Below are 20,171 nucleotides of genomic sequence, written 5' to 3' on the forward strand. Positions count from 1 at the left end.
AACGACAGGTGTAAGTATTTATCCATAGGGATTTTTCGGTGGTAGGGGATTGCAAAAGCAACAGGCACAAGGTCTCGAGAAAATATCGGAGAGTATTGTGAGAATCTTCTGTTGAAGCAGTTGATCATCCGTAATGAAAGGGTTCTCCGGCAGGAAGTGGTAACGAGAACCTAGAGTTAGATTTTAGCAAAATCATTTAACCCGAATAGAAGAGAGATCAGATTCCCAGAGTATAGACGAGGAGTAAAAGATCCTAATACCACGCAATGGCAACGTGGGCTCATAAGCCACACAACCATGTTAGTAAAAGTTTTGCAATCACTAGACTCGACTTCGGCCAAGGAGTTGGAAAAGGGGATTCCTACAGGCACTCGGCTCTGATACCAACTTGTGACGCCCCGATTTAATTATACACTAATCATACACGCAAACGTGTACGATCAAGATCAGGGACTCACGGGAAGATATCACAACACAACTCTACAAATAAAATAAGTCATACAAGCATCATAATACAAGCCAGGGGCCTCGAGGGCTCGAATATAAGTGCTCGATCATAGACGAGTCAGCGGAAGCAACAATATGTGAGTACAGACATAAGTTAAACAAGTTTGCCTTAAGAAGGCTAACACAAACTGGGATACAGATCGAAAGAGGCGCAGGCCTCCTGCCTGGGATCCTCCTAAACTACTCCTGGTCGTCGTCAGCGGGCAGCACGTAGTAGTAGGCACCTCCGGTGTAGTAGGGGTCGTCGTCGACGGTGGCGTCTGGCTCCTGGGCTCCAACATCTGGTTGCGACAACCAGGTAGAAGGGATAGAGGGAAAAGAAGGAGAAAGCAACCGTGAGTACTCATCCAAAGTACTCGCAAGCAAGGAGCTACACTACATATGTATGCATTGGTATCAACTGGAATAAGGCTATTATATGTGGACTGGACTGCAGAAAGCCGGAATAAGAGGGGGATAGCTAGTCCTTTCGAAGACTACGCTTCTGGCAGCCTCCGTCTTGCAGCATGTAGAAGAGAGTAGACTGAAGTCCTCCAAGTATCATCGCATAGCATAATCCTAACCGATGATCCTCCCCTCGTCGCCCTGTGAGAGAGCGATCACCGGTTGTGTCTGGCACTTGGAAGGGTGTGTTTATTAAGTATCCGGTTCTAGTTGTCATAAGGTCAAGGTACAACTCCAAGTCGTCCTGTTACCGAAGATCACGGCTATTCGAATAGATTAACTTCCCTGCAGGGGTGCACCACATAACCCAACACGCTCGATCCCATTTGGCCGGACACACTTTCCTGGGTCATGCCCGGCCTCGGAAGATCAACACATCGCAGCCCTACCTAGGCACAACAGAGAGGTCAGCACGCCGGTCTAAATCCTATGGCGCAGGGGTCTGGGCCCATCGCCCTTTGCACACCTGCATGCTGCGAACGCGGCCGGAAGCAGACCTAGCCTAGTAGGCGTTCCAGTCCAATCCGGCGCACGCCACTCAGTCGCTGACGTCACGAAGGCTTCGGCTGATACCACGACGTCGAGTGCCCATAACTGTCCCCGCGTAGATGGTTAGTGCGTATAAGCCAGTGGCCAGACTCAGATCAAATACCCAGATCTCGTTAAGCGTGTTAAGTATCTGCGAACGCCGACCAGGGCCAGGCCCACCTCTCTCCTAGGTGGTCTCAACCTGCTCTGTCGCTCCGCCACAAAGTAACAGTCGGGGGCCGTCGGGAACCCAGGCCCACCTCTACCGGGATGGAGCCACCTGCCCCTTCAGCCCCCATCTCCGAACAGTATCACAGGTAATGTAACAGTGCAATGTATATAGCATGCCCGTGATCACCTCCCGAAGTGATCACGGCCCAGTAGTATAGCATGGCAGACGGACAAGAGTGTAGGGCCACTGATGGAACACCAGCATCCTATACTAAGCAGTAGGATAGCAGGTAAGGGTAACAACAGTAGTAGCAAGGACAGGCTATGCATCAGAATAGGATTAACGGAAAGCAGTAACATGCTACACTACTCTAATGCAAGCAGTATAGAGAAGAGTAGGCGATATCTGGTGATCAAAGGGGGGGGGGCTTGCCTGGTTGCTCTGGCAAGAGAGAGGGGTCGTCAACTCCGTAGTCGTACTGGGTAGCAGCGACGTCGGTCTCGGTGTCTAGCGAGAGAAGAGGGGGAAGAAACAATAATTATTTAAGCAAGCAGATGCATAGCGATGCATGACATGACAAGTATCGGTGCTAGAGGTGCCCTAACGCGGTATGAGGTGATACCGGTGAAGGGGGGAAACATCCGGGAAATTATCCCCGGTGTTTCGCGTTTTCGAACCGGTGAACCGGAGGGGGAAAGTTGCGAGTTCGATAGGTTAGGGATGCGTGGCGGACGAACGGGCTGCGTATCCGGGTTTGTCTCGTCGTTCTGAGCAACTTTCATGTAGAAAGTATTTTCATCCGAGTTACGGATTAAAAGATATGATTTTCTAAAGATTTAAATCATTTTCTGATATTTAATTAATTATTTAATTTAATTCAAAAATGGATTTATGACATCAGCATGATGTCATGCTGACGTCAGCAGTCAAGAGGGGTTGACTAGTCAACCTGATGAATGGGTCCCACTGGTCAGAGACACATGTTAATTATCCAAATTTAATTAATCTAATTAGTATTAATTAGGGGGTGGACCCCACTGTCATACTAATTAATTAGCTAATTAACTAACCAGGTTAATTAGATAACTAATGTTTAATTATTTGATTAGTTTAATTAATCAAAATTAATTAAGTTAATTATTTCTTCAATTAATTATATTTTTATTTTATATATTATTTTTAATTCCTTTTCTTTATAAACGTTCTGGGGGCAGGGCCCCACATGTCATAGGCCAGAGGGGCCATAGCGGGTTACGGGCGCTGGGCGCTGGGTCACGAGCGTGCGGTTTTCGCCCGAACAACGAGCGGTGCGGGGCTAGCGGCAGGGAGGCGGCGACGGGCAGCAGTGGAGGCAGGGCGGCGCTAAGCAGCGGCGGTGGCGGCAGTTGCAGCGGTAGGTGCAGCGGTAGGAGCGGGCGACCGCACGGGAGGGCACGGGCGAGCAAAGGCGGCCGCGGCAGACAGGGCAACGGTGCGAGCGCCGGACGGAGCTGCGGGACGGGGAGGAGGAGGACCGGGACGTGTGGGCGTGGTGCGGTGTGGCGAGGGCGGCCCGGAGCGTGAGCTCCGGCACGCGGGCGCTGCGGGACGGGGAGAAACGGCGCCGGCGACAGAGAAGGGAAGGAAGGGAGCTCACGGTGGGGAGTAGGGACCGTGGCAGTGGGCTCGACGGAGGTCGGGGGAAGTCCGACGAGGGAGATCCGGCGACGGGCGGCGTTAGTCCGGCGACGACGGGGTCCCGAGCTCGTGCTCGTGGTCGAAGAGGAGGTAGCAGACGATGGCGCCGCGGGCGGAGAGGAAGGAGGCCGAGAGGAGCCGACGAGGACGAGGCGTGGTCGAGGCGGCGAAGGGGCTCCCGCGTCGAGCGGCGTCCCAGGCGGCGAGGTCGAGGTCCAGCGGCGGGGCGGCGTGCGCGATCGGGCCACGATCCGGTCTGGATCGTGGGGGGAAGGGGAAAGCGAGTGGGGGGGGAGTGGCTGTTCGGTTAGGGTTAGGGGAAATGGGGGGGAGAGGGTAAGGGAGTGGGGGCGCGGCCGGTTGGGCCATGTGGGCCGGCCTGGGGAGGTGGGCTGCCTGGTCCAGTGGGTGGGGGGGTTCTCTCTTTTTTTGTTTTGGTTTTTGTATTTTCTTTTCTTTTATCTATTTACTTTTCTGTTTTTAAATCATGTTAAATTATTTAGACATTTTATAAAAATGTGTTTACTACACCATAATTACCCTTGTAATATTCAGCACCGCCCGAACATTTTTGTTTCAACTTTTGAAAACTTTTGTTGTTTGACCTACTTTGAATTTAAATATTGAAACGGTTTCGAATCATCGCGAGGTTAGGAACAGTAACCGAGGTGACGTGGCATGATTAGCGTGGGATTACTGTAGCATGATTATCCGGGCGTCACATTCATCATTGACACAAAAAAGCCAGTGCGACCATTATTCCATGTAGCTCTGTCCTGTTTTGGCCCTGCAAGCGTTCATTATAGTTAAATTAATCATTTTGCCTCTATCATATAATCTTTCGCGGAAAAAGGATGTCGCTCCCCCCGCCCACGCTCCTGCGCCGCGCCGCTCCGGCGCCCGCAGCCACCGTCTCCGCCGCCGCGGCGCCACCCCTTCACCAGCCGCACCTCTCCCCTGCAACGCCGCGGTTTCCTCCCGGGTTCCCCACGCCAAGGTTTGCTCGGGACGGCCTCGTGCTCTCTCTGTTCCCACAGCTCGCGGGATCCACACCAGATCCAGCCTCGCCGCCAAGGCGCCCTCCCTCTTCAGGCTCTTCTTTTGGCCGGGATTCTATCCCCGAAGATCCACCTGCAGTTGCTGCTCTCGTTGCTTCAGATCCAACCCGGAAGGTCTGCTTTGCTGCCGCTGAAGTTCTGCTGCATCCAGCTCCTCTTGGGCTCGTCCGTGGCGCTCCCCGGTCATGCCTCAAGGCATCGTCATCTGCGCGGTTCAGTGCCGGCCGGCATGCGGCGTGGACGCCCGTTCCTTCCAGACCTGCATCGCCGCGTGCTTCTTCGATCGAGCCGTCCAGTGGGGAAGCCAGCTCGGAGGAGGGTTGGAAGCTTGTTCGAGCTCCGTACTGGTGGAGAGCTCTGTCTCCCGACCACCGTCGTTCACCCCGACGATTCTCGCCTTCATATTCCCCTCCAACCAGCAGAAGATTCGTCAAGCTCCATTGTAGGACCTGTCATCGCTGCCTGGAGCGGGGACACTGCAAAGTTGACTGCCGTGATCCCTACAAATGCCTGATATGTCGACAGAGCGGGCACCGTGCTCGTCAGTGCACCAGCAAGACGCCGCCTCCACAACAAGACCGTCTCCTGCCACCAGCACCGCAGGGCCATCCCTCGCCTCTGTTGCCGTCCTCCCCGGACGATGTTGCCGAAAGGACTCCCCTCCGCCCGCGCTCGCACTCGTTGCTTCGCGTCCGCCAACGCTCAAGAGCTCACCCTGGACGTGCTAAGCAAGGCCAAGACTCGTGCGATGAGTGGATCTGAAAAGACAGCGACATCTGTGGCCGTCAAGAAGATGACATGCTCTGTGGTCTGGAGCTCCCAATCCTCGATGCCCGGAGAATCAACAATGGATGTGTGCAACGCCTCCGTGATGGCACCGTCATCCCGGCTTCAGGCAGGAGGCCCCGAGACCGCCCATCTGACATGACGCTGAGGCGTGCACGCTCAAGAGCTAGGTCTATCATCCCGCGCAACGAAGAGAACCGCGGAAGATCCCCGCCTCCTTCGCCTCGCACTACACAACATGACATCATTGTGCTGCGGCCGTCCCCGAAGGCCCCTGTGAACTGCGGAAGATCGTCGCCATCTTCCCCCCGCACCACTCACAGAGACATCATCGAGCAGCGTCCTTCACCGACTGCTCCTGCTTGGCTGCGTCGCGCGGCATCGTGTCCGGGCTTGCAAGTGTCGCCGGAGGACGCGCCACCGGGCTGTCCCGCGCCTCGTCTGCTACGGCGTGCAACCACCCCGACTCCAAGCCCCCTCACGCCGCTCCACCAGTCGGCTCCTGGCTCCGTCACGCTGCTGCACCAACATGCCGATTCGACTGGCTCTGCTGACGAGCTCATGGCGATTTCCACTCCAGAAGAGACTCCTTCCCCTCCGGTCACCCCTATCCACATCCCTATGTCCACGCCGCCTAGAAGTCCAGCAGGGTCGCCGCCACGCTCTCCGTTATTCTTCGCCCGTCAGCCGCCACTCCTAGTTGATCCAAGCTCCTCTCCACCTCGTCCGCCAGCGACCAGGAGGAAGACGCTCGCGGGCGTCTCAGGCTTCAACCTGACCAGGTGCAGCCCACGGCTACGTGCCAATAAGAGGGCAATGCCGATCGCAAAGATGGCAGAGAGGCTGCCCTGTCAGCGCATGGGCATCATTGATGAAGGCCAGCAGCTCACCGAAGATGCCATTGGAAAGTTCGTTGCCATGTTCCAGGGAACGCTCCCCGACATCACTGTTTCTGCCCTTCGAGCCTTGTTCAACCTTGATTGTGACCTGGCGAAGACAGTTGAAGATGCCCTTGTGGAGCATGGTGGAGAAGCCGGGCCGGAGCTGCAAACGACGGGTCAGGAGGTCGCCGACGAGGCGGCGTGATATGGATTGTGTTTGTTCCAGTCGATGTACTCTGTTCCTTATGTTAGATACAACCTCTCGATGGTTCTGGTTCTGCCCTTGCGAGGCGCATGGCGATGTTTGTTGTGGCTGTTGTTTGATGTTGCTAAACGTGTTGCTTCTCCTGGTGTTGTTGTACTCTGCTTCTTGTGCTGGTCCAGCCAAGTGTAGCTCTACTGAAGTATTCTGGTGCCATTTATGTTAGAACAAAACCTGAATATTCTGAGTTGGAATGTCCGAGGCTTGAATTGTCCTGATCGTCGTTCTGCCATTCACGAGACCATCGCAGCTACTCCGTGCCACCTTGTCTGTTTACAAGAGACCAAGCTCGAGCTGGTTGACCCTTTCATTGCTGCATTTCTAGGGGGATATAGACTGAAGAGCTTTGCTCAACGCCCAGCCCTGGGCACCCGTGGGGGCATCCTGCTTCTCTGGGATGAGAATTTTGTCTCTGTCAATGATGTTAGCATCAAAGCCTTTTTCCTTTCGGCCACTGTCACCATCACCTCTTCGAGCACATCCTTCAAGCTAACAACCGTTTATGGCCCGACACGAAGCAATCTTAAAGATGGCTTCTTTCAAGAATTAGTTAGTGAGAAGCCCCCCCATGGTGATAAGTGGTTGGTCAATGGTGATTTCAACCAAATATACCGAGCTAGAGACAAGAACCGTGCGAATGTTGATCGGAGCCGCATCGTTCGTTTTCGCAACGCCCTCAATGCGTGTGAGTTAAAAGAGATACACCTCCAAAACCGGAAATTTACTTGGAGTAACGAGCAAAGTGACCCAACTTTGAGCAAGCTTGATTCCTTCTTTTGCAATGAAGACTGGGACCTTCAGTTCAACACTCACCTCCTGCACGCTCTTTCCTCATCGCTCTCTGATCATTGTCCTCTCCTCCTTGCTAATGATAAAGGGCCTCCGAGGACCAAGTCGTTCCGCTTTGAAAACTTTTGGATCAAAATGCCCAGATTCAAGGAGGTTGTCCAAGGTGCTTGGAACCAGGAGGTGAACCATATTGATCCCTATCACATCCTCTTCCAGAAGATGAAAAAGACAAGTCATGTTCTTAGAAAGTGGAGCAAGACGATTTTTGCGCATTCAAAGGTGCAAATTCACATGGCCCTCGAGATCATCCTTCGCTTGGATGTGGCCCAAGAAACCCGACTTTTAAGTGCTGATGAGCGGGACATTCGTAGGAGACTCAAACGCAAGGTGCTTAGTTTATCCGTGCTTGAACGCGCGTGAAAAAGGCAATGTTCAAGAATCACCAACCTCAAAGATGGAGATGCCAACACTCGCTTCTTTCACCTTCGAGTCAATCATAGAAGGCGAAAGAATTTCATCCATCGTCTTAAGCACAATAACGGTTGGGTCACCGACCATGAGCACAAGAAGTCCATCATTCAAAACCACTTCAGGGAGGTCACCAAGAGGGGTGTGCCCCGTACCATTGACATCAATTGGGGTAATATCCCGCCCCCCCCCCCCCCCCCCCCCGCTTGTGATCTCTCAGACCTTGGGGCTGCCTTCTCGGAGGAGGAGGTCAAGAAGGCAATCTTCGATCTACCAAGTGACAAAGCTCCGGGACCGGACGACTTCACCGGTGCCTTCTTCAAGGAATGTTGGGAGATCATCAAAGGAGACATTATGAATGCGGTCAACCACTTCTCGAGCTTGCACACCTCGAACCTCCATTGGCTCAACTCGGCGAACATTGCCCTCATTCCTAAGAAAGATGGGGCGGAGTGCATCTCCGATTTTCGCCCCATTAGTCTTATCCATGCCATTGCGAAGATTATAGCTAAGATGATGGCTTCATGTCTCGCCCCGCACATGCAAAGTCTTGTCTCAAATGCCCAAAGCGCTTTCATCAAGAAGAGGAGCATCCATGATAATTTCATGTATGTGAGAGGTTTGGCGAGAAAGTTGCATCGCAATAGGACCCCAACTTTGCTCTTCAAGCTCGATATCAAGAAAGCTTTCGACTCTGTGAGATGGGACTTCCTCTTAGATCTTTTAAGGCATCTGGGCTTTCCAAGCAGATTTCGCGACTGGGTTTCCGCCCTCCTTTCCACGGCATCGTCGAGGGTTTTGATCAATGGTGTGTTGGGTGATCCGTTGAAGCATGGCCGTGGTCTCAGGCAAGGGGACCCGCTATCCCCCTTGTTGTTCGTTTTGGCGATTGATCCTCTACACCACCTTCTCAACAAAGCCACGGCCCAAGGGCACCTCCATCCTCTATGTGGTAGAGCCACAACCATCCGTGCTTCGCTCTATGCCGATGATGCTGCCATCTTTGTCAAGCCCATCAAAGAGGACGTCCAATTCCTTGCTTCCTCTCTCGCCTCCTTTGGAGAGGTTACCGGTTTAGTCACCAACTGCGCCAAAAGCCTCGTGGCCCCTATTCGATGCGAAAACGTTGACCTTGATGATATTCTACATGCTTTCCCGGCTGTCCGTTCTTCATTCCCAATGAGATACCTAGGACTCCCGCTTTCTATCAAGCGTCTCAAGAGGATCCATTTTCAACACCTTGAGGATAAGGTCGCTGGCAAGCTCCCTCCTTGGCAGGGAAAACACGTTGCTACTGCTGGCCGGGCTGTTCTTGTCAAAGCTGTCCTCACTGCCATCGCCATTTACCATATTACGCCTCTTGATATCCCGGTGGAGGTTCTCAAGAAGATTGACCATATTCGTCGCGCCTATCTTTGGGCGGGAGCTGATAAGGTCTCCGGTGGGAAATGCAAAGTTAATTGGGACCTTGTTTGCAAGCCAAAGAAACATGGTGGCCTGGGTGTGCTCAATTTGGGCAAATTTTTCAAGGCTCTTAGGCTCCGGTGGCTCTGGTTTGAATGGAAAGAGCCCACAAAACCATGGATTGGTATGGGTACGCCTTGTACGGACGATGACAGAGATTTGTTTGCGGCTGCCACTACAGTCACGGTTGGCAATGGGCGTACTACCAGATTCTGGAACTCCTCTTGGCTGAATGGTTTGCGCCCGCGTGACATTGCGCCTGACATCTTTGTTCTGTCTAAAAAGAAAAACTGCTCGGTCCAGCAAGCTTTATCTAACAACACTTGGATCTCTCACATTGACATTTCCAATGGCCTAACCCTCGACCACGTCCAACAGTTCGCCCACCTTTGGGAAAAGGTTGCTCAGGTCACACGTGCTGAGGATATGGAGGATTCCATTATTTGGAAGTTCACCAAGGACGGTCTGTACTCTTCCTCCTCGGCTTATAAGGCGCAATTTGAGGGCCTTACTACGTCGGACATGGTCCATTCGGTGTGGAAGGTGTGGGCTCCTCCGAGGTGCAAATTTTTCGCTTGGCTTGCTCTTCAAAATAGGATTTGGACTTCAGATCGCCTTCTTCGTCGTGGATGGCCCAACTGCGGTCTTTGCCCACTTTGCAAGCAAAGTCAAGAATCAGCGGCCCACCTTCTGTTCCAATGTCGTTTTACCCTTCGCGTGTGGAATGATATCCTCCAGTGGCTTGGCATGCATCACATCAATACCGCTGCTTGGATGACGAGGGGCTCGGTGAAGCAATGGTGGACCGGGAACATTCATATTCGTAGCGAATCCCCCAAGGCGCTTGCTTCGTTGATGATGCTCATCTCCTGGGAGATTTGGTCGGAGCGCAATGCTAGAATCTTCCGCAACACGGCCTCTCCTTCGGTGGTCCTTATTAACAGGATTAAAGAGGAGTTGTCTCTTTGGGCTTTGGCGGGCGCCAAGCATTTGAGTATTGTAATGGCGCGAGAGTAGTTCTTTATTTTCTTGCCACTATGTGGCATTGTCTAAACCTTCTTCCTTAATCAATGAAATGGCAAATCTTTTGCCTTGTTTCAAAAAAATTATAGTTAAATAAAGATTTACCGATAATTACAACAAGACAATAAGATGTGTTAGTAAACAAAAGATGATGTACCAACTCAACAGGAGTCTAGTTACATGCTGAGTAAAATGGACCATCTTTGCATGTAGGGTCAGATTTGTGTACTACTATGCAAACTACACAGGCGCAAGAAACAAATCGATCAGTTGGCTTTCAATGGCTGGATTAATTTAAATAGGAGGTACATTATTGATCAAGAGCGTATGACAACTTTAGTTAATTAGCCAACTAGATTGAAGTAAAACCATCCTAGGAGAAGTCAACTAGATTGAAGTAATCTTAGGAGCGTCTTGCCATTATATGTCTATATACGTGCCTGTACTTCCAGCCGATTCTAGATTCTTTGTGCGTGTACGTGCGCCATTCATACTGAATCGGCTAGCTAGCTAGCATCTATAACATGAATCAAGGAGAAACGTGCAAGATCACATGAAACTAATCATTGCCGTCATCCCATCTGGCCGTATGATCTCTAACCTATATGCTAGCTCCTGCGGCAGTGTTACGGTCAGACTAGACAGATAATTTAAGGACGAAAATTGTAGGGCATAGACGAGCTCATACCTTTTTTCCGTGGTGTGGAGAGCTTGATTCGCTCATGGCGCTGCAGAGAAGAGACGAGACTCGCACGGGACGCCGGCCAGAAGAAGAACCTGAGAGACCTGCTACTCGTAAATAGGATGAGATTGGCTATAACCAGGAGTTTATACCATAACAGAAAGAGGGAAAATAGGATGGGATCGCAGCTGGTATTCTTATCTCAACGTAGACGGCAACGTCACCGTGATCTCCCCGATGATTTCTCTCCGTTCTGTTTGAAAAAAAGAGGTCGGGACCTCTTTTCCAGATACCACAAAAATACGTTGGTTTCTGGCATACCGTGGTTTACAATACTTCGGTTTTTTTCTGATGCCAAACGCAGCAAAGTATTCAAAATCTTGGTCTTTTTCAGAAACCACAATATTCTCAGAAAACATTGAAAAAACTTTGCTGCCAAACGCAGCCTAAATGCATGCCGAGGTCCGTCCCATCGAATTTCTAGATCCACACTTGGTTTTCTCATTTGCTGCGAGCGATTGAGAGATGACCAGTTCCCCACCATCTTCCAACCCAATCCATGACTGCTGCTCGAGATTTGGTTGTCCAAAACCAGTTCCCAGACCAAGAACATAAGCAAATCCATCCCAAAAATCAAATCCCCAAAAAAGCCTCTCGCCTATAGACTCGGACGATCGTAAGCACCAGTTAATCCTGATTCCTGGCGTGCAGAGGTGGGCTTGGAGGTGGCTACTGGGTATTCCCTTCGGGATTCAGTGAGGACATCCAACAATGGAGGACAGGAGGACCCCTGCCCTGGACGGAGTGGAGGGCAAGATGAGAGATTTGAAGCTTTCAGAAGCTGAAAAGAGGAGTGTCAAAATTGGTAGAAGGCAGGCCTGCTCCCCGACGATTGGCAAGCTTAAAGCCGTCGGTAAGCTTTTGTCACAAAGGCCAGCAAAAGCAGAGTATGTGGGTAGAACTTTAGAAAATCTATGGCCCCCTTTTATCGAAAAAGAGTTCCCCCGCTTTGCATTTCAAAGCAACCAACACCAATACAACGATCGCTGGGGCGAACAGCACATCAAGTCCAAAAAAAGAAGAAGAAACAAATACCAACAACGGCAGCTCGACAAAGCGCGGACGACCCGCCACCGCTACGCCCTCCAGAAACAAACCACCACAACCCGAGGCCCCGAACCGCCGCGTACCGAGCAACACCTCCAAGAAGGAATGCGACGCCAACGACGCTGCTGCCCGGACATGTCCTAGAGTTTCCCTCGGCAGGTGGGGGGGATGGATATCACCGACACCCTCCAGGAAGGAATGGTGGCACCCGCAGGTGTCACCGCATCGGAGCCAAAGAACCGGCAAAGATTTCTCCCGCACTCCATCCCCACCGTCCAACGGACCGGAGCCGACCAGCCAGATCGCCGCCCACCACCATGCGTCATCGCGGTTGCGCCGCCACCCACGCCGCCTCACTGCCGACACCAACACGAGGCCAAGAGGACCGGAGAGAAGCGCCCTGCGGAGGGAGAAGCAACACCGAAGCCGAACGGGAGGGAACCACCTCCACCGCCGTCGTGCGGGAGGCCAGAACCTCCGGCACCATCGCGGTAGCCGTCCGGACACGGCAGCAGGGCATGCTAGGCCAACCCTGGCCCGGCCAGGCCCGAAACGGGCCCGCTAAGCCCCGCCGCCATGCTACAGCAAGCCGACGATGGCGCCGCCAGCACCCTGCCGCTCTTCGCCTCTCCCCCGCCTCTTGGAGGGCGCGCCGCAGCCGCAGCCCACAGCCAGCCCGCCCGGGCCCAGATGGGGCTCGAAGGGCCCAGATCTGGGCCGAGCGGGCGCCGCCAGACCACGCCGCCGCGCTACCCCGCCACCAACGACGACGCCACCGCCCAGCCACCTTGTAACGCCCCGAGACCGTTGCGCCAGGTGTCTTCCAGTTATTCGCTGTTGTTGCCTTGTCATTTGTTTGCGTGTCATGCATTTCATATCATGTCATCATGTGCATCGCATTTGCATACGTGTTCGTCTCATGCATCCGAGCATTTTCCCCGTTGTCCGTTTTGCAATCCGGCACTCCTATGTCCTCCAGCGCCCTCTTTTGCCTCTTTTCGTGAGCGGATGTTAAACTTTCTCAGAATGAACCGAGATTTGCCAAGCGGCCTTGGTACACTACCGGTAGACCGCCTGTCAAGTTTCATACCATTTGGAGTCCGTTTGATACTCCAACAGCTAACCGAGGAACCGTAAAGGCCTCGTGTGTGTTGCAGCCCAACACCCTTTCAAAGTGGCCCAATAACCCATCCAAACCCCCTCCATCCACTTGGTCGTTCGATCACGATCGCGTGGCCGAAAACCGCACCTCATTTGGACTCTCCTAGCTCCCTCTACCTATATATATGTGCCTTCCCGAAAATTCGCGCAGTCTAACCCTAGATCCAACTCTCTCTCTGCGCCGGACATGTCCGCCCCTCGCCGGACACGTCTGTCGTCGCCCCTGCCCAATCCGGTGCCGCCACTTGTCCCGCCGCCATGGCCCGCCCGGGCCTGAACCGCCCCGCCGCCTCCGCCCGAGCGCGCCCATGCCGCGCCGGATCTCCGCGCCGCCGCCGCCCGCCGCCGGGATCTCGCCTCGCCTCGTGCCGCCGCCCTCGTCCACCGCCCGGAGCACGCCGCCGCTCGCCGTTGCCTGCCACGTCGCGCCGTGCCCCGCCACCGAGCCGCCCGCCGCCTCCTCGCTGCTGCGCCGCTCGCTGGTGTCGCCTCGCTCCGGCGAGCCGCCGGACGCCGCCCGCCTCGGATCCGACCGGGTGGGATGAGATCCACCCGTTCCGCGTACCAAACGCCTCCCCGCCATCCTGGATCTCCTCGTCCTTGGTCGTCTTAATCCCGTTGACTTTTCCCACGAGGTCTAAATTTCTCTAAGTCCCCGATGTTTCCAATATTTTGTGGCTACCTTCATCATGCCATAACTTTGTGCTCGCTGCTCCGTTTTGCATGCATGATATATCAAAATGTTCATCATGATGTGCCATTCATTTTGTTCCATTGCACCATGCTTGTTTGAGTCCATCTTGATGCCCTAATGACTGTTGCAAGAATGCTATAGAATGTTAGGTGCTGATTCTTATCAGTTTATGAGCTTTTGTCATTTTTGCCATGATTATTGTGTGCTGCATATGAGCATGAGCTCTACATGTGTTTTGGGCTATGCCATGCCATCTTTACAGGGGTGTATGCCATGTATTTTTGTGATCAATGTGGTGACTAGCACAAGCATGCAAAGTAGCTCTCGTGATATTGCTGTTTTCAGGGACTTAGAATTTCACTAAGTCTTTGTCTGCTGTTATTTGTATGCCATGTATTCATGTTGCTACAGAATGATCCATGCCTCTTTTGAGTATGTTTATTAAGGATGATTTTGAGATATTGTTATGCTCTATCCATCCATGCCCTTGGTTGCATTTATGAAGTGCCCTAGCATGACTCAATCTTGCTCTACTTCTGCTATAAAATGTTCCTGGCAGATTGTTTATGTGTTAATCAATTTTGCCAAGGTTGTTGTAGTTGATCCATGCATGCTATGAGTTTGTTCTTGCCATGGTTAGCTTGTTGTACATGTCTCCTTGCTGAGTGTATGCTTAGCTTGTCATGTAATGCCTTGTGTTGAGTGCATCGAGCTCGCAAACATGCCTTCATAATTCTGAATCTGTTAACGAAACTTGCTATGTTTACATGGGTGCCATCATATCTTCTGATCCCTTTTGGCTTATGGTCAGTAAGGGACTTTTGTTATATGCTTTGAGTAGATTCATGCCATGCCTTTGTTTGCTATGTTCTGTTCATTTAGCATGTTGTTATCTTACTCTAAACATTGCTTCTTGATGTTAATTCCTGGCATGTTGTTATTTTCACTAAGTCTGTGATGCTGATATCTTTTGCACTTTTACCATGCTTGTTTGAACCTGATATTGTGTGATTTAGCCATAGCTCAGTGTTCATCTTTTTTCAAGCATCTTGAGTAGATCACTGCCATGTGCTTTGTTGTTATGTTGGAGTGCAGTAGCTTAGTTTCTTGTTGCATTCTAGATGGCATCGTACTATTAATCGCAGGATTGTGCCATTATTGTTTTGCCTGCCATTTGCAAACCGTGCATCCGATTCCGGTGATCTTTATATCAATTTCGACCGAAATCATCTCATCTTTCCAGCGGCACCCTTGGATTGCCAAGTTGATGCCTTGATCAATCTTTTCCTTCCGGAGCTCGCATATGCATTGCATAGCACTTCCCCCATATCATGCCATGTTTTGCATCATGTTGCTTGCGCATTGCACCGTGACCGAGGAACCCGTTGAGTACGCTTATGAGGATCAAGCTTTCGTCAACTCTGAGTTCATTTCAGGCAAGATGACCATACCCTCGAAATCACTTCTATCTTTGCTTGCTAGTTGCTCGCTCTATTGCTATGCCTATGCTGCGATACCTACCACTTGCTATATCATGCCTCCCATATTGCCATGTCAAGCCTCTAACCCACCTTTTCCTCGCAAAACATTGTTTGGCTATGTTACCGCTTTGCTCAGCCCCTCTTATAGCGTTGCTAGTTGCAGGTGAAGATGGAGTTTGTTCCATGTTTGGAACATGATTATTGTTGGGATATCACAATATCTCTTATTATATTAATGCATCTATATACTTGGTAAAGGGTGGAAGGCTCGGCCTTATGCCTGGTGTTTTGTTCCACTCTTGCCGCCCTAGTTTCCGTCATACCGGTGTTATGTTCCTTGATTTTGCGTCCCTTACGCGGTTGGGTTATAATGGGAACCCCTTGACAGTTCGCCTTGAATAAAACTCCTCCAGCAAGGCCCAACCTTGGTTTTACATTTGCACTAACAACCTAGCCTTTTTCCCTTGGGTTTCCTGAGCCCGAGGGTCATGTTTATTTTAACCCCCCTGGGCCAGTGCTTCTCTAAGTGTTGGTCCAACCTGAGCGATGTCCGGCGCCCCCTGGGCAACCAGGGTCTATGCCAACCCGTCGTCTGGCTCATCCGGTGTGCCCTGAGAACGAGATATGTGCAGCTCCTATCGGGATTTGTTGGCACATTCGGGCGGCTTTGCTGGTCTTGTTTTACCATTGTAGAAATGTTTTGTAACTGGGATTCCGAGCCTGATCGGGTCTTCCTGGGAGAAGGAATATCCTTCGTTGACCGTGAGAGCTTGTGATGGGCTAAGTTGGGACACCCCAGCAGGGGTTTGAACTTTCAAAAGCCGTGCCCGCGGTTATGGGCAGATGGGAATTTGTTAATATTCGGTTGTAGAAAACCTGACACTTAACTTAATTAAAATGCATCAACCGCGCGTGTAGCCGTGATGGTCTCTTTCCGCGGAGTCCGGGAAGTGAACACTGTTCTTGTGTTATGCTTGAACGTAAGTAGTTTCAGGATCACTTCTTGATCATTTCTTTCACGACCATGCATTGCTTCTCTTCTCGCTCTTATTTGCGTAAGTTAGCCACCATATATGCTAGTGCTTGCTGAAGCTCCACCTCACTACCTTTTTCCTACCCATAAGCTTAAATAGTCTTGATCGCGAGGGTGTGAGATTGCCGAGTCCCCATGAGGCCGTGACTCACGGATACTTCCAAAGCCAGTTTGCAGGTGCCGATGATACCAGTGCAGGTGACGCAACAGAGCTCAAGGAGGAGCTCAATGAAGATCGTGTTCGTTGTGTTGTTTCGTTTCCAGTTGATCAGTAGTGGAGCCCAGTCGGGGCGATTGGGGATCTTTTGCATTAGGGGTTGTCTTTCTTTATTTGGTTCCGTAGTTGGACCTTGATTGTATTCTAGATGATGTAATGCTATATGTATGTATTGTGTGAAGTGGAGATTGTAAGCCAACTCTTTACCCCTTTCTTATTCAGTACATGGGATGTGTAAAGATTACCCCTCTTGCGACATGCCTACTATGCGGTTATGCCTCTAAGTCGTGCTCCGACACGTGTGAGATACAGCCGCATCATGGGTGTTACACATTTGCCCGCGCAGCGCCAGGACCCTGCCGCCACGCCGGACCGCTGCCTAGGGACACCCCCAGCCCGCTCCGTCCCGCGCCAGAGGAGAGTTGAGTGGGGAATTGCGAGGGGGCCACCGCCGCTAGCGTCGCCCGGGCCAGGCCCGGCGGTGAGCGCCGACGACAGCAGCGGGGAGGGAAGGAGGGGGGAGGGGGCCTGGAGAAGAGGGTCACGGCGTGGCCGGTCGCCCGCGGGGGCGACGCGGTCGCGAGAGCCTGCGGGGGAAAGAATCATGGCACCCTTTTACTAGACAGAAATCGCTGTCTATTCACTTTCCATGATGAGAGTAGCAAGAAGAAAGCTCTGGATAGTGGGCCGTGGAGTTTCAACAAGGATCTGATAGTGATGGAAAAATTTGTGCCTAGTAAAACAATTGATGAGTATGAATTCAAATTTATTCCTATCTGGGTCAGAGTTTATGGTATTCCCATGGGCATGATGAGTTCCGAAACAGGAGAATTGATTGGGAAGAATATTGGAGAAGTACTTGACATTGACCTTGATCATGATGGAACTGCGATGGGCGAGTTTATGAGAATTAAGGTACGAATGGATATCATAGTGCCAATAATAAGATTTATTACTTTAGAAATTGAAAATGATGAGGAAGAACAAGAGGACATGTACGAGGAGTTGACGGGTGCTGTTGCGGAGGAAGAAAATAAAAGGAAGAAAGAGAGGAAGATTATTGACTTCAAATATGAACATCTTTCAGACTTTTGCTATGGTTGGGGCATCATTGGGCACACAGAGATAGCATGCCCATCCATGACCAGAAGAGAAGGAGCGAGATAATTTGGGCCAGAGTTGTGGGCGGTCATCTATAAGGGAAATTTTAGTGAAGAAAAGAGCAGGAGTTCGAGTGATAGAGGTAACTTTTGGCATACAGACGGTACTGGAAGTTGAGATAGTAAGCAGGGAAGTAACAGTCCATCATGGAGGAAAAACACCCAGTCAGAAGCGGAGGAATATAGAATAAGGAAAAGGGGAGGAGAAAGGAGTTACAAGCGCTTGGAAGACTATCCGGAATGAACAAACTAGGACTACTGAAGGAAAAAGTTGTTGTTGGAGGACAAATAAAAAACATCTGATCTAAAAGAGGAGAAAATAACAATGGATCATGCACCCAAAGAAGAAACTGCTAACAAGCCAGAGCTGGTGCGGGAAAGTGAAGCAAATATGGAACATAGAGAAGCAACTAAAGAAGACAATAGGAAAACCCAGGCGGAAACATGAGCACAAAGTAGTTGGGAAAAGGAGTACTTGAAGGAGGAAAAGAAAGTGAATCAAGGTACCTTTAAATGATATATAAAAGAACCAAAAGCAATCAACATCAGAACAGCTTCTTTACAATAGAGGGGAAGAAAAGGAGTGTTGATCTGATGGAGGTAGACTTGGAAACCAAAATACTAAAAAAAGCAAGGATGGAAGTTGATGAAGAGGCTGCAAATATTGAGAGAAAGGAAATGACTAACCGGAAAGTGAAAATGCTGGGCTGCAGGGACAACCCGACGAGCAAAAATGAAGATCATAGCCTGGAACTGTCGGGGATTGGGGAATGGCCTAGTAGTTAGAGAGCTTCTGGATCTCTAGAAGTGGGAGGACCTAGACATCCTTTTCCTATCCGAAACTAAAATGGAAGAGAAAAGGATGAAACACGTTAGGTGGTTGCTAGCAGTCAACGATGGTAGTCAAGGATAGTATGGTGAAGAAAGGAAAAAGTGGGGGCTTAGTCCTTTTTTGGAAAGAGGGCATCAATGTGGAGCTACATAATTACTCAAAATAGCACATTCATGTAGAGATTATTGAAAGGATGGCTTTAGATGGAGACTCACAGGTATATATGGGGAGCCGACCCCGAATAAAAAGGAAAATGCATGGAGGTTATTGAGGAATCTTAATGCGCAAATGGAGAGGCCTTGGTTATGTTTGGGAGATTTCAATGAAATCTTTCACAATCACGAAAAAAGAGGAGACCAACCAAGGAACCAAATCCACTTGGACAGATTCAAAGAGACCCTGGAATATTGTGGATTAAGGGACTTAGGATATGAAGGGGATAAGTACACATGGAGGAACCACAACCATATAGCAGCAAATTATGTAATGGAGAGAGTAGATAGAGCAGTAGCATCCGAGGGTTAGTGAAGAAGGTTTCCTCTGACCAGTGTCATAAATGAAGACCCAAGACATTCAGACAATAGACCAATCATAGCCAATACTGATGGAGCTACAAAACTTTCTTTGTCAAGCAAGGGACAAAATTTCAGATTTGAAGCCAAGTGGTTGAAGGAAGAAGAATGTGAAAGTATTGTTTGTAGGGCTTGGTAGGAAGCACAAGTCACAAGCTCATTTAATGTATCGCAAGGACTCAGGAAGGTAGCAAGAGATTTAAAACAATTGATACAAAGGTGCTGGGTGACCTGAAGAGACTGAAATCGCTAAAAAAGAGATAGAACAAAACAGATTACAGAACATATCCCAGGACCATGTGAACCATGAGGCAGTACTAAAAGAAAAAAATAAACAAGCTGGAGCAGCAACAAGATATTTACTGGAAGCAGAGGGCACATGTGAATTGGCTAAAATAAGGAGATAAAAATACTAGTTTCTTCCATGCTTTTGCTTCAGATAGGAAAAGGAAGAACACCATCAAAAAATTGAGGAAGGAGGATGGAGGCTGGGTGGAGGGTCAATCGAATCTGAAAGGTTTAATCCACAACTACTTTTCAGATTTATTCACTTCAAGTGGTCCGGCAGATAATACAAATGTCGCACGGTATGTTCTCCCAAAAGTAGATAGACAGATGAACCAAATCCTATGTGCCGAATATTCAAGAGAAGAAGTTAAATCTCAAAGCGCCAGGGCCAGATGGAATGCCAGCCTTGTTCTACAAGAGATTCTAGCACATTGTGGGGGAGAAGGTGATAGACGAGGTACCGAAGGTGCTTAAAGGGGGTGACATGCCCTTGGGTTGGAATGACACAATGTTGGTCCTCATTCCCAAGGTACACAACCCTGAAAATTTAAGAGATTTGAGGCCAATCATCCTATATAATGTGGTGTATAAAATCATCTCCGAAATATTAATTAGAAGGCTAAAAATTATTATTCTAGAGATTATACCATATAACCAAAGTGCCTTTATTCCTGGGAGAATGATCTCCGATAATATTATGTTGGCCTATGAATTAACACATTTTTTGCAGAATAAACGAAGGGGAAAGAAGGGGTATGCGGCCCTGAAGCTGGAAATGAGCAAAGCCTATGATCGTGTGGAATGGTCTTTCCTCCATGACATGTTGATGAAGTTGGGCTTTGACAGAAGATGGATCAGCTTGGTGATGAAATGCGTGACCATAGT

At 50.3% G+C, this 20,171-nt stretch overlaps 1 long non-coding RNA gene across 1 annotated transcript; it reads right to left on the reverse strand.

Moving 5' to 3' along the window:
- Positions 1–465: 465 nt before the first annotated feature.
- On the reverse strand, positions 466–12,025 carry LOC147990560 (uncharacterized). Its single transcript, XR_015599884.1, has 2 exons — positions 10,748–12,025; positions 466–788 (listed from the first exon to the last, which is right to left on the reverse strand). It is a non-coding gene; the product is annotated as an uncharacterized LOC147990560 (long non-coding RNA).
- Between the last annotated feature and the right edge of the window lie 8,146 nt (positions 12,026–20,171).

This window comes from Triticum urartu, chromosome 1A (genome assembly GCF_056163025.1).
Source record: "Triticum urartu cultivar PI428250 chromosome 1A, HENAU_Tu73, whole genome shotgun sequence".
Taxonomy (NCBI): domain Eukaryota; kingdom Viridiplantae; phylum Streptophyta; class Magnoliopsida; order Poales; family Poaceae; genus Triticum; species Triticum urartu.